The sequence below is a fragment of the Urocampus carinirostris genome, chromosome 3, assembly GCF_059441175.1.
Source record: "Urocampus carinirostris isolate Australia breed hairy pipefish chromosome 3, RoL_Ucar_1.0, whole genome shotgun sequence".
Taxonomy (NCBI): domain Eukaryota; kingdom Metazoa; phylum Chordata; class Actinopteri; order Syngnathiformes; family Syngnathidae; genus Urocampus; species Urocampus carinirostris.
The window spans coordinates 67,068,171-67,080,618 of NC_142351.1; the positions used below are offsets into that span (position 1 = coordinate 67,068,171).

Genomic DNA, 12,448 nt, shown 5'->3' on the forward strand with positions numbered 1-12,448 from the left:
CTCTGTATGCTCCTCTGATATTTGTGTAGGCCAAGTCTAATGTGTCCCTACCTCTTGTAGCAAAGTCGACATGCTGGTGGAAATGCGGGAGAACTGTTTTCATGTTGGCCTGGTTAAAGTCCCCCGCCGCAATAAAAATGCATTTGGTGTGAGCATGCTGCAGTTCACTCACAGTTCGGTAGAGAACGTCCATTGCCTCCTTTGTATTAGCGCTGGGGGGCACGTACACGGCAGTAATGATGGTAGCACTAAACTCCCTCGGTAGGTAGAAGGGTCTTCAGATCACCGTCAAAAGTTCAATGTCTCGTGAGCAGTGATTCAAGATTATCCTAGCATTTCTACACCAGTTGTTGTTGGTATAAATGCATAGTCCGCCACCCCTGCTCTTACCGGAGAGCTCGCTGCTTCTATCAGCGCGGAAAGCAGTTAGCTCCACAATGCTAACAGCGTCATCCGGGATAGATGAGTTTAGCCATGTCTCCGTCAGAATTATAGCGCAACAGTTCGTCATCTCGCAGTTCGATGTAAGTTCCACTTGTAAATGGCCCAGTTTGTTGTCCAGGGAGCGAACGTTGGAGAGGAAAATGGATGGGAGAGGCGTTTTGAAGGGTTTAGCCTTCTGCCTTGCCGTTAGCCCAGCCCCACAACCTAGCTTCCTCCTCCGGTCACAGCGCCTCCTCTTGCCACTTTTCTTCGCTGCTTTGTAGGCCGCTGGGTCTTGTTGACGTAGCACTCCGAGGCTAAGTAAACACTCCAGAGTGGTCGTAGCAACGAGCGCTGGATTTCTGGATGTTCGCATATCCAGCAAAAAACTGCGATCGTATATTAATCTGCAGTTAGAGTTGTCTTTGTTCGCCCTCAAAAACTGAGTCGAAGACAGGGTTTTTTGACCAAAATGTAGGAAACTGTCGGGAAAAGATGCAGCCGCAGCTGTACAGGGCGCCGCCATATTGCTAACAGAGCATCCATGTGATATATTTGTCTAGTGCCCTGTTGTCTCCATTTGCCCCGCATGGCAAAATGCGGGACACCTTCTCATACCGAAGTCACATCTGTTAACATCCTTTGCAATAGGCAACACATAGATCATGCATAAATCAGCAGCACGGTGATCGCAGGTGGTCCCTCGTGCCCTGTCTCGGGTCGCCTCCGGTCATCCGCCTGCTGGAGCCACGCCATTATGCAGACCAGTCACCGCTAAACAAATATGAAACATCGCCACTTTGTGTCACAAATTTTTACATTCAAGCCATGTCGCTTGGGAACCAGCAAACCTTTTCTGCCCATCTGTGCGCTAAAAAGGTGGCCAAGTCCCGTGGGACTGGCCGGGATGTACAGTAAGCCGTGATCTCAGATCCTCCTTTTCGGCCTCACCTTAGGCCAGAAGATGCATTCTCGTTTCAGCCAAATAATCTCTGTAGGGCAGGGGTCTCAAAGTAGTGCCCGTGGGCCCCAGGGTGCCCTTCAAGGACAGTTGAGGTGCCCGCAGACTTGCATATCTGAAAGTAGCTCACCAGTGCCAGAGTCATTGGGATTTTGTATAATTCTAGATTTTCTAAAATTACATTTTTTTATCGGTTGACTGAGTCTATAATTGTAATAATTAACCTGGTAACATAATATAATGATACGGTCTTATTTTATAAATGTGGGTAAATCAATTCCAGTTTTTGGCCTAATGGATAAAAAGGTCAAGGACCAGGAACTGAGACGGAAACCCAATTGCGTTAGTTTCTTAGTTTTATTGAAAGAGAGTGAGAGTAAAGCTTGCTTGATAGCGATGTCAAGTTCGTAATAGAGGTCGTAGGCAGGCGGCAGGCAGAACAGGCGTAGTCAGGTTCAGAAACGGGTCGAAAAACGGGAATCGTAGGGGAGTCAAAACCAGGGAGTCAGGTTTGGAAGGCTTGCTTTAGCGGGAGCTAAAGGTTCGCAACGATCGGACGCTGGTAACAGGGAGTCGGGGGGTTTAAACAGTGGCTATCTTACTTTTATCAAAGGTGCTTCTTGCTACCAACATATTAGGGTGGAGGAAAGGAGGTAAGGGGAGTGCGGTTGAAGAGTGATTTCACGCTTTTTTAATCAAAAAATGAAGAGAGTAGAATACAAAATTGATTTGTGTGTTAAACAAATGTAGGTATTTATCGTTTCTTTTTTTTTGACTGGAAATATAACAAACTAAATTCCATTGTATGTGTTTCACAAAGCAATTAACATTTAAAAATAAAAAAAGAATCTGCTCGCTATCTTCCTACCTTTTTAGCCATTTAAAAAAACTTTAGCTAGCTTTTAACATATTTTTGCATGCTATCTAGCTAATATTTTACTGTTTTGCTAGATATCATTTGAAACTTTGGCCTCCTTTCTAGCAAGCTATCTTGCTTTGTTTTTAAAATTGTTCATTTTTTAACACTTTTCAAGTCACTGAAAACCTCCCAAAGCACTTTATAATGTGCTTCACACTTAAATATTCAATCACACTCTCACACAGATGGCAATGCAAGGCGCCTACCTGCCTAGTGGGGGCATTAAGGGTACAGTGTCTTGTCCAAGGACACTTAACATTTGACTGGGAGGAGCTGGGAATCAAAGCTGCTACCTTTCGGTCCTAAGAGGGCATTCTCCCTCCTAAGCTACTTCCGTCCAAGCTTTCTTTTATGCTATTTAAATGGCTATCTATCTAGATCCTCTTTAGTTTTTTTTTTGATTTACTTGTTTACATTTTAAGCTACATTTTAGCTATTTAGCAAGCCAAGTTGCTATTTTAGAAATGTATACCCAACTGGGTGCCCTTTGTGCTAATTGGTAAGTCCCCTGTTCTATGGGATAATAGCTATGGAAAATATCGGCTGTAATAGTCAATGAGGGTGATGGTGAAGCGGCAATCAGCAGGCGCAGAGTGAACAGGACCAACAATGTCCACAGCAACCTTTTCCCAGGCAGCAGTTGGGGTAGGCACAGGCTGTAACGGAGCAGTACGTGTGGTTGCGGTTTTGTCATGCTGCAAGCAGGTGGTGCATGATTTGATGGCGAGCTCAACGTGAGAATCCATTCCAGGCCACCAGTACAAGTCTCTCAGTCTTTGTTTTGTGCGGATGATCCCTTGGTGTGTAGCATGAGCAAGTTGGATCATTTTTTCCTGTAGCTGTTGTGGTATCACAACACGATGAGTGCCACGCACAATGACATTGTTCTGCAGGGCAAGCTCATTTTGCACACGGAAGTATGGCACGATGAGGGGGTCAAGGCCTTTTGCAGTACGAGGCCATCCCTTCTGCATGTAGTTTCGCACCTTCTGTAGCACCAGACATTCCTCACACGCACTGGAGAGCTCATCAGCAGTGACTGCAGCAAAGTCAGGAGACACAGCAGCCACCATCTCCAACTCCATCTCCTCGTGGTCGTCTGTGATGGGGAGAGGCAAACGTGACAAGCAATCTGCAGTAGCATTCTCATGTCCCGGTTTTGTATTCGTTTCCAGTTTCGTCAGCTCCTCCGACACCTTGTCACGCACGGCATATGGGAGTCTGCGTAGCTTTTGCTGGACTGGAGGCACGTCAGCACGCACTTTAACTTTGTGTATAAAACCTGTAGCAACGCCCAAAGCATTTGTAGTGTTGACAGTGTGACTCATCTCCGATGCGGCAGGTGTTGCAATTTGCCCATCTTGTATGTGAAGGCGAAGTGCAGTGAACAGGTCCATTCCCAGTAGTGGAGTACCGTCGGGAACCATGTAGAAGTCAGTATGTGCACTCTGGTTGCAGTATGTAGCAGTAAATTGAAGACAGCCCAACACTGGAATTGGCTTCTTCATGTAGGTCACCAGGCGTACAGTAGGCTTTGAGAGAGGCACGTGCATGAATGAATGTCTGTAAATTCTCTCTGGCAGAATTGAGACTGCTGAACCAGTGTCCACAAGCAGGTCAGTAGTAATTGACTGTTCATCATTCGCATGGAGAGCAACTGTACACGTAAGGCGCTTTGGGACTGCAGCTGTAGGGGCTACATGACACACAGTAAGTTCTGGGACAGTAACTTCTCTCACTGATCGAGTAGGAATTTCACTGCGGCACACTTTACTAAAATGTCCAATTTTTTCACATTGGTTGCATTTTGCATTTTTAGCAGGGCATTTGGGGTCATTTGTTAGATGAGAGTTGGAGCCACAACGGTAGCAGGTTTTGTGTTGATTCCTTTTATCTCTCGAGCGCTGTGTATGCGTACTGCTCCGATTCCTTTTATCTCTTTGTTGCACAAGCTTCACAGGGACGTCGGGCACGTGCACAGGAGCAATAGCCTTAGCTTCTGTCATAGCGGATTCGATTTGTGTAGCAATAGTGATCGCTTTGTCAAGTTTTAAGTCCGTTTCCAACAGCAAGCGTTCTCTGATCCTCGAAGAGGACATCTTCTCAATTAATTGATCCCTAATCATATCATCAGCAAATGTGCCAAAGTCACAGTTAGTAATTAAGTCCCTCAATGCGGCAATGAACTGAGCAGTGGTCTCGCCCGGTCTCTGAGCACGCTGACGGAACTTGCTACGCTCAGCCACGACATTCATCTTCGGTACCAAGAGAGTTTTTAGCGCATCACAGGCGGATTTGTAAGAAGTGCCAGTGTCGGGAAGGGAAAAAAAAAATTATCTGCCTTAACAGTGCAACAGTAGTGCGCGTTTTCGTTTGTCCGGCATGTCGTTTGCAGTCAATGCTAGCAGGTAATTTTCGAACATCTGAATCCACGTGGTGTACAACATCGTAGGCTCACCCGGGGTTTCAAGCAAAGCAGGGGGTTGTGAGATTCCGATCCAAGTCATCCTCGTCGCCAATATGTTGTGTATGTAGTAGGGTTGTAGTAGGATTCAAGGCAGGCACGGACAGTACATCCATAGAGTGTTTACTTAACTTCTTCCTCGGTAGTTCTCAAGCACAAGTACAAGGCTGCACATTAGTATACAGCGACACCGCAGGAAGGGGAGTGTATTACCCGACACCACACTGGGCAGCATAGCAACCGCTATCTTTTAGCATTTTGTTACAATTAAAATAAATTCATCTATTAAATCAGACTTAGGAAAGTCAGAAGAGCGCAACAAAATGGTAATCATCAGCGGGTGCTCCGTGGATTATGTTGGTAGCAAGCAGCACTTTTGATAAAAGTAAGATAAAAGTAGATAGGCTTGGTAAAAAAAAAGAAAATGAGGGCCCTTGGAGCCCAGTTGGGCATAGCACACACTTAATAGAGAAAATATTTAATTTAAACATTGGTTCCAACTATAAATAAATGTAACAGAGTGGATATGTTATGCTTTTTCTTATCAGTAAACCATAAGAAAACCTTGAAAAAGGTTTATTGAAGAATGGTACTTTTCTTCTCTTTGAATGTTAAATATATAAATGTAAATATTGTTACATCAGAGAGTCATGTGACTTAAATGACAGCCAGACGATGTTTTCTATAGAACTCTTATCAGAGTATCAAGGTGGCTCAGTACACACTAGGACACAACATATTTGAGAGATTTTAAACACATATCGCCATTTGGTGAGGACTATTATCTTTTAAGTAGTAGCGAAATAATGAAAAACCATTCATTCATTAGATTTTTTCTCATTTATATTTGTAACATAAGTCAATCAACATGACTTGAAACATAGCATTCGAGGGTACTTGAACTACAATCAGTGTAATTTATCCAGGACAATTTTCCCTGCATACATATCACTGTCCTATGTTAACAGCAGTACAACATACAAAAACATATTTTAAAAATAAGTATAAGCCCAGTTTGGGTCACTGGGACTCAAATGGCAACGATTAACAGGAATGACCCAGTTAGCGTTTGTGAGTCCAGCATTAGCTGCTAAATTAATTAGAATTCACTGCTAAACTGATGGTAGTGGCTACCAAGGCTATATTGTTTCCTACTTCAGCTAGCGATTAGAAAGAAAAAGATCATAGCTCATGACCAGAAAGAGAAGATGATATAACGATGATTTTATGTTTGAACACCCCTTCACGATATCATGTCTCCAAAATATCGTCCAATCGCCATTTTCTCTCTGCAATCAATTTCGATCTCATTTTTTTCATATGGCGTCCACAAAGTGTCTCCACGCCCGATATGGATGAACTAAAACTGGGTCAACTTTGAACCGCAGTCGCTGATGGCTGTAAGGCAAACACGCACTAATATGAAAAAGAATTTATGAATATGTTTTTGGGCTTCTTTTTCGACCCGGCCGAGGTTCTACCACTACATCAGCCTGATACAACTTCCAGATACATAAACAAAAGGATTTCACTTCATAAATAATGTAGCGGCAGCGCTGGCTGGGCAACTCCGGCAAATCCATTTGCATATTTGCTAAAAAAGCTCGACGAGTGATCAGATGGAAACAAAGTATGTGAGCTTTGTAGAAGGTGAAGATTCTCCGGAGTATTATTTGTCTTCTTTTATTTGACCTGCTACAGGAATGACGGTTGAGGCTGCCTAGACACAAAACATTTCTTAATTTGCTTGAAAGTGATACAAGAGGAACTTTCTCAAGTAGGGATGATCAATATCAATTCTTTTAGCCCGATACTGACACTCACATATTGAGTCGTCGTTGATACTTATATCAACCACTGGTACCATTTAACATGCAAATTAGTTATAGTGAAACTCTTATACTTTTATTATCATAACAATTGTGCACTCAATGAAGAAACATGAAACGTTCAGGGTTTGTTCTTTAAGGCATAAGCTTTAATTTGTGAGCCATTCTCAGTTTGTCCTCTGCGGTCAGATAGAAGTCGCAATCTTCATAATATGACATTTCTATGTCTGTATATTAACACCTAAATGTGACAGAAATGTAAATTTATCTTGTTTTCCATATACCTGGGCATGACAAATCATATGTAATACCAATATGTCTTAGAGGCATCTCAAGGGGTCAAGTAGAGGTTATAAACGTTTTACCCCTCAATGAAACTATATATATATATATATATATATATATATATATATATAAGCACGGCGACGCAGTGGTTAGCGCTTGTGCGGCACAGTTCATGTCACGGGAACCTGTCGTGGGTTCAAATCCAGCTCCAGACTTCCTGTGCGGAGTTTGTATGTTCTCCCCGTGCTTGCGTGGGTTTCCTCCGGGCACTCCGGTTTCCTCCCACATTCCAAAAACATGCATTTCAGGTGGATTGGCCGTTCCAAATTGTCCCTAGGTGTGAATGAGCGAATGAGTTGTCTGTCCCTGTGTGCCCTTCGATTGCTTGGCAACCAGTTCAGGGTGTCCCCTGCCCACTGCCTGGAGATGGCTGGGATGGGCTCCAGGCCCCCCCGCCACCACACAACCCCCCGCGACCCTAATGAGGATAAGCGGTATGGCTAATGAGATGAGATGAGATATATATATATATATAGATATAGATATATAGATAGATGGATAGACAGACAGACAGGTAGATATATAGTGTAAGGTTTTTAACATTTATTAAACTGAAATTTGACTCCTAATTCCTTACAGTTGGAGCATATTCAAAAGTCGGAGAAGTTTTTGATTACCTGTACCGATGAGAGTAGTCCACATATCAATTTATTCAGCTGACTCAAAGAGTTGAACAGATCTTTCTTTTTTGCCAATTGCAATCGTGTGAGTAAGAAAGACGAGGTTTTAGGGTCTCGTCGTGTTATATAATTTATGCCGATGAAATGTTCATGCCCCATGACCAAGCCTCTGGCTGATTGGTCGGCGCCGTCATGTCAGATAGAACAGAACAGGAAACCCCAGAGCGTTCGTTACAGTTCTTTAGGGAAGCGTACAGGGCTAGCGGGAGACGCGATGGCTGTCGGACGTCAGCAGCGTAGCCGTGAAGACAGCTTCGGGACACGTAGCCAAACGGAGTGCGGAAGTCTAGCAGGTCAAGTTTACCGGGACTGGAGAGAAGATCGTAGCGTGGGACGGAAGCAGGTCGGATCGGAGGCAGGCAGAAACAGGTAAACAGATCAAGACGGAACAGGTAATCAGGAGAGTCATACAGGGAACAAACGTAATCCTCAGACGAAGAGGTCTCGGCGTAGCGTGCTTAAAAAGGGAACATAAACAAATCAGAGGGCGTCCACGTGATAGCTCCAGGTGACTCTAGTTAGCAATCACAACACGTCATCGATGCAGATTTCCCAATGGTTCTTTGAAGCTTGGCAAAAGAGTGAGGTCATCGCCCTGCAGACAGGATGTCGCCAGGCACATGTTCCACCTCACCAGGTGAGGTGATTAAATCATTATTATCTGCACAGGATGAAAGAAAAGGCACATTCCAACGCAAAGTGTAGTTTCCGACACTCGTCTGACAAGTTGCACTTAAGGCTGAAGTCCGACTTTAGAACAAGTATATTTGACTTTACGTAATATAACAGATACAACAGTGTATAAATGAATATATAACATCAATAGATATACTTTATATATATATATATATGTATGTATATATATATATATATACTTTAGATATACTTTAGATATACAATAGATATACTTATTCATCCCCGTAAAGAAATTCACACTTCCAGCAGTATCCTTGTGTTGAAAAATAAAATAACGAAATAAGTCATAAGTAATAAAATAGGGTAATTTGCAAATGTGGGGGTGGGGTTTAATGTGGACTTTTACTCCCCCGGATGGAGTTAAAGAGCCTCATGGCATGAGGAAGAAATGATCACCTCAGTCTGTCCGTGGAACAAGACTGACAGCAGTCTGTTGCTGAAGCTGCTCTTCTGTTTGGAGATGATGCTTTGTAGTGGATGTAATGAATTGTCCATGATTGACCGCAGCCTGTTCAGTGCCTGTCTCTCAGCTACAGTTGTCTGGCTGTCCAGCTCTGTGTCCACAATAGAGCATGCCTTTCTCACCAGTTTATTAAGACGAGAGGCATCCTTCTTCTTAGCGCTGCCTCCTGAACACACTGCCGCATAGAAAAGGGCGCTTGCCACAACAGTCTCATAGAACATTTGCGGGAGCTTTTTGCAGATGTTGAAGGACGCCAGCCTTCTGAGGAAGTACAGTCGCCTTTGTTATTTTTGTTTGTCCTTTGTACTCCCCCACATCTACTTCCATGGCTACACCCCGCTTAGTGCTGCAGCCGGTATATATATATATATATATATATATATATATATATATATATATATATATATATATATATATACACAGTGAAGAAAATAAGTATTTGAAAAGCCAGCTATTTTGCTATTGCTCCCTCTCAGAAATCTTCGGATGCACTGTATTTAAAGACTGGGGGCCGTGTATTGTGAGATTTTGGGGAACAACATCCTTCCCTCAGTCAGAGCATTTAAGATGGGTCGTGGCTGGGTCTTCCAACACAACAACGACCTGAAGCACACAGCCAGGAAAACCAAGGAGTGCTCCGAAGGAAGCATATCAAGGTTCTAGCAATGGCCTAGCCAGTCTTCAGACCTGAACCCAATTAAAAATCTTTGGAGGGAGCTCAAACTCCGTGTTTCTCTGTGTGAAGGTCTGGCCCAAGATCCCTCCTGCATTGTGTGCATACATGGTGAAATACTACAGAAAATGTTTGTCCTCCTTAATAGCAAACAAAGGCTACAGTACTAAATATTTACATCAATTTTCTCAGGTGTTCAAATACGTATTTGCAGCTATATCACACAAGTAAATTGTTACAGAATCATGAATTGTGTTTTTTGTATTTTTCTTTTTAGTTCATGTCTCTCACAGCCGACATGCACTTACGATGAAAATTTCAGACCCCTTCATGATTTTTAAGTAGGAGAAATAGCAAAGTAGGAGGGTGTAGAAATACTTATTTTATTCACTGTATGTATTATATATATATATATATATATATATATATATATATATATATATATATTATCCATCCATCAATTTATTATCTTCCGCTTATCAGAGGTCGGGTTGCGGGGGCAGCAGCCTTAAAAGGGAAGCCCAGACGTTCCTATCCCCAGCCACCTCGTCCAGCTCCTCCGACGGGATCCAGAGGCCTTCCCAAGCCAGCCGAGAGACATAGGCCCAATCCCATTCCTCCCACTTGTCCCTGAGAACCCTCCAGTGAGATCCCTCCATAGGGAAGTGCCCTCGGTGAGTGGAGTGCAAAGTGAAGATGGTTTCCTAAGAAATTGGACGAAACTTGCAAGGTTCCACCCCTGTCCAGAAGATGGCGATAATATTAATTGGCTGTAGACCTTAGTGACGTATAGGCCTACGTCACATGTAAACAACTCGAGTCTCAACCTGTGGTGTGGCAGTTGGAGAGTCCGTGCAACGTTAAAAATGCCCGCTACAGCTGTGTTATTACCGATTGCCTGGAAGCTCATCACCTTTTCCGTGTCTTCAATCAACGGAGGAGAAATGTGCTATACTGAAGACAGCTTTGGTGCTATGTAGCGCTGATTCATCTTTACAAGGTATGTACACTCGTTAAAAAAATGACCCGTTCGGTCAAATACAGTAAGGGTTAACATACAACGCACGTTCACATAATACCATATGTTTGTGTAGACATAAATGACAACCTACTTATTAGTATCCTAATGCCATTGTATGACATATAGTAGGGGTCTTTAATGTGTGACATGATGAAAAGTAAACAAACACAAGAACAGTCCACCTGACCCTTAGGCCCAATCCCATTTCTCTCACTCGGCCCTGAGAACCCTCCAGTGAGGTCCCTCGATAGAGGAGTGCCCTCCGCGAGTGGAGTGCAAAGTGGAGATGGTTTGGACAAGACTTGCAAGGTTCCACCCCTGTCCAGGAGATGGCGGTAATATTAATTGGCTGTAGACCTCAGTGACATATTGGTCCACGTCACGTGTAAACAACTCGAGTCTCAACCTGTAGTGTGTCAGTTGGAGAGTTCGTGCAACGTTAAAAATGCCCGCTACTGCTGTGTTATTACCGATTGCCTGAAAGCTCATCATCTTTTACGTGTCTCCAATCAACGGAGGAGAAATGTGCTATACTGAAGACAGCTTCGGCGCTATGTAGTGCTGATTCATCTTTACAAGGTACGTACACTCATTAAAAAAAAATGACCCGTTCGGTCAAATACAGTAAGAGTTAACATACAATGCACGTTCACATAATACCCTATGTTTGTGTAGACATAAATGGCAATCTACTTATTAGTATCTTAATGCCATTTTATGACATATAGTAGGGGTCTTGAATCTGTGACATGACGAAACAAACACAAGAACAGTCCACCTGACCCTTTAGCTGACATAATATCGTCACCAAACTTCCCTGTACGACCCAAAAACCTTAGTTCATAAGGAATTTAATTCAAGAGTTGTCATTGAATATAAAAAGGTAATTTCAACATTTTTTCATGATGCTTACATCACAGTTAAAGCGGTCTTTTTCTTTTCTATGCCCACATTTATGTCTAAATTGCTGGTTATCTATTGTGTTCCAGAGTGGCTGTCCCATAAGCGTGGACAGGTTGGACAGGAATGTTCCCATCCTGTGCTTATGGTTGGATGTGGAGTCAGAACTCATTCAGGACTTAAGGTTGAGCAAGAAGGTTATGTGGGCCCTGCAGGAGCTGCTAAAGAGGGAACAGGGCCATGGCTGGAGGTCCTGATCTACGTGTGCTGGCTGGTCCACGCTCTGTCCTACCGTGTGGTGTCACGGGTCTTCAGGGTTCCCAGGTCCACCGTACAAAGAATTGTCCACAGTTAATATGGAATAAATTGCCCAAAAGCCATATTTTAGGCTCTGGAAGTCAGACCCACATTTGTATTATGTGCTTTTCTGCATTACTATTCAATAAACATCTTCATTTTGAGTAACACCTTGGTGGTTTATTTCATAATGATGTGAGATACTGTGTGTGAACTATGTGACTGTTGGACAGAAAACAACTACAAATCACTCCAGCTTAAATAATAGTTTACTTTCAGAAAAACAAACTCACATTGGGCCAAAATACATAATAGTAAATAAATAATGTGTCACAAATTTTAACAAAAATATACCAATACTTCCATAAAGCTGGAAACACAAACTGGAATTTCATTGAGTTCTTAATAAAAAAATAAAAAAAAAATCCTTTTATAAAACAAAGGGAAACATTGCAGAGATGTCACTGTTCTGGAAATTTGTCCACGAGCTTCCCAAAAAGGACGGGAACCGCTCAGTTTTGGCCACAGTTTCTTCGAGCCTTTTCCTTGCTCCGGCAGACTCCGCTTTCAAAAAGTCAAGGAGTGTATCGTGCTTCCTTTTTTTTCTGGGTGATTTGGGGTTAGGCGCCGGATTAGAAGGTGCCAACGACGTGCCCGGTGGTGTGGATGGCGTGGTAGCTGTGATGGTGACCAGCTCTTCCACGGGACGTTCTACAGTGGCCTTTAGGTTGGGTGGAAAAAACAAGAATTACTTAATGCTGATGTATTGTACAAAAC

At 43.1% G+C, this 12,448-nt stretch overlaps 1 long non-coding RNA gene across 1 annotated transcript; it reads left to right on the forward strand.

Annotated features, from left to right (window-relative positions):
* The first annotated feature begins 10,667 nt into the window (after window positions 1-10,667).
* On the forward strand, window positions 10,668-11,839 carry LOC148370526 (uncharacterized). Its single transcript, XR_015849915.1, has 3 exons — window positions 10,668-10,809; window positions 10,887-11,053; window positions 11,464-11,839. It is a non-coding gene; the product is annotated as an uncharacterized LOC148370526 (long non-coding RNA).
* Window positions 11,840-12,448: the final 609 nt, after the last annotated feature.